Genomic DNA, 3024 nt, shown 5'->3' with positions numbered 1-3024 from the left:
CTCCGTTTCTCTCTAAACAATTTTAATAACAACCATGTCATCCACATTATTCTAAATCAGGGACTAAATTTGGTACTTCTGAGCAATGGTCACATAAAGCTCAATGATGCTGCTCATAATTATGGGGCTTATTATGGAGGTTAAACAATAACGAATCACATGAGAAATTCTCAGGATACAGTTAATCATTTAGGACAGTCTCTTCTCTGCTGTGACACAGACAGGCATCACTAGCCCACAGCATCATGAGCTGCCCTTGTCCCCGCTCAGGCAATTTTACAAAGCCCCTTTATGGCGGCCCAAAATACCTGGAGTTAGAAAGTCCAAAAGGAAGAACATGCTCAGCAGACCTTAAACTGAAAGGACTCAAGCAAACTCCACTCCTTGAGTTGCAATCTATTGAACGGTGCAGGCAGCATCCAAAGATGAAAAGAATCCACAGAAGTAAGGTTAAAAAAAACAAAACAAGTTGATAACACTATTTCAGGAAGTGGCATCTGAGCAAGAGTTAATGTTGCTTAGGGAAGCAGTTCATTGTGCACTGTAAGCATTAGTCAAAAACTAGGCTTCAGGGATTGACAGAATATCAATTCAAAGGCTTCAATGTGCTGAGGCAAAGCACTCACTGCTCTATGGAAGGAAGGCTGGAAGACAGCCGCTTGGCCAACTGATTGGAAGAGTTCCGTGTATGTACCCATTCCAGAAAAGGCGACCCAACAGAACGCTCGAGTTATAGAAAAATAGCAGTAATATCGCATTCAAGTAACATTTTGTCAACATCATGTAACAAAGGTTGCAGCAGCACATTGACAAGGGGCTGCCCGAGATTCAGTCCAGTTTTGGAAGGGGACAAGAAATGAAGGAGATTATTGTTGATGTCAGATGAATCTTGGCTGAATACAAAGTACCAGAAAGGTGTTTATTTGTGTTTTATTGACTAAGCAAAGGCATCTGACTGTGTAGATCCTAAAAAAGTTTGGATAGCTTTGAGAAGAACGGGAATCCCAGAACACTTCATTGTGCTCTAGAGGAACTTGTAACGTGGAACAAAAGAAAGGAATATTGCATGGTTTAAAATCAGGAAAGCCGTGCACCAGGGTTCCTCTCACCATGCTTTATTCAATCGGGATGCTAAGCAAAGCATCACAGAGGGTGGATACTATGACGATGAATGCAGCATCGGTATTGGAGAAAGGCGTGTTAACAACTTGTGGCATACAGATGACCCAGCCTTGCATTTGAAAAGGAGGAAGACTGGAGGCACTTCCTAATGAAGATCAAAGATTGCATTCTTCAGTATGAATTGCAACTCAATGTCAAGAGACCAAAATCTTCACAACTGGATCAATAGGAAACATCGTAATAAATGGAGGAAATATTGAAATTGTCCAGGGTATCATCTTGCTTGGGTCCACAAAGAATGCTCATGGAAGCAGCAGTCAAGAGATGAAAAATGTGGTGCATGGGGTTACTCTGCTGAATAAGTTCTCCTTATAGAAAAGCAAAGATGTTACTTTGAGGACTACGGTTAGTCTGAAGCAAGCCATTGTATCCTGGACATGGAATAAGGAAGACTTAAGAAATTTGATACATTTGAATTTTGGTGCTGGTGAAAAATATTGAAGGTACCATGGTCTTCAAATTGGACAAACAGATCTCACTTGGATGAACTACAGCCAGAGTCTTCCTGAAAACCCTCACTGTATATTACATGCTCTGAACATCTTGTCAGGAGAGATCAGTCCTTGGAAAGGGACATCGTGCTTGGTAAAGTTGAAGGACATCAAAAAAAAAGGACAGCCCTCAAGGAGATGGATTGATACAATGGCTGCAGAAATGAGCTTACGTGTAAACATTTGGCTGTTATCCACATGTCAGTGGTTCAAACCCAACAGCTCCTTTGCATGAGAAATGAGCCTGTGTGCTCCTAGAATGATTTACAATCTTGGAAACTCTATCTTGGACTTGACTGAAAGGTAGTGTTTATACATATTTCATCATTACAATCTTTTCGAGAGCAGGAACTAGACATTTTGAATCTGTCACAGTGTATAGCTAACAGAGCACTGTTAAGTCAGTTGCTAAATTCCACTACTATCTATACATATTCTCTAGATGCATCCTGACTGAGTTTTATGAGTACAAAAATATCTTACTCTATTACTAAAAAATAATGTTCAAGAAAATGACTTCTAATTAATGGGTATGCTTTAATTATTGATGAGTTAAATCAAGACATTGAGATAAAATTTCATTTGATGTATTTTTCATTGTATCATTTAATTAATTTAGAGTATTTTTTGTTTAATGATAATAAATCAATATTTTCAAAGCTGTAAATGTTTTAAGTGTATGACACATGTGACATGAGTGATGTTGTTATTTGGTCCCATCATGTTCATTCCAATCCATAGATACCCTATGTGCAACAGAAGGAAACAAAGCCAGGGTTTACCATCCTCAGAATTGTTCCTATAGTTTAGCCTATAGCTGTCACCAGAGTTTCAGTCCAACTCGTCAAGAATCTTCCTCTTTTTCACTACCCACCTACTTTACCAAACATGATGTCCTTTTCCAAGGGCTGTTTTCTTCGGAAGGGGCCCTGTTGGCAAAGTGGGTTATGCTTTGTGTTGTTGACCAATATCAGCAGTTTGAAACGATGACCTGTTCCTAGTGAGTAAGATGCTTTCCATTCACATCTCCAAAACCCACCAGGGCAGAATTGGCTCAACGGCAATGACTGAGTAACTGGTCCCTCCTGATAACATGCCCAAGATACATGAGATAACTGTCAACTTACTTGCCTCTAGGAAGCATCTGACTATCCTTCTTCCAAAACAAATTTCAGATTTGTTGGTTCCTTTGGTAATCCATGGTACTTTCAACATTCATTACCAGCATCAACATTAAATGCCTCAATCCACATACAAGTTATGCATGAGCACAAGAAAGTGTTCTGGGATTCCCATTCTTCTCAAGACTATACACAGTGTGTTATGATCCACATGGTAGAATGGCACTGTG

Source organism: Echinops telfairi, unplaced genomic scaffold (genome assembly GCF_000313985.2).
Source record: "Echinops telfairi isolate 266 unplaced genomic scaffold, ASM31398v2 ScPeMD7_6;HRSCAF=24_1, whole genome shotgun sequence".
Lineage (NCBI taxonomy): Eukaryota > Metazoa > Chordata > Mammalia > Afrosoricida > Tenrecidae > Echinops > Echinops telfairi.
This window is presented reverse-complemented; position numbering follows the sequence as displayed.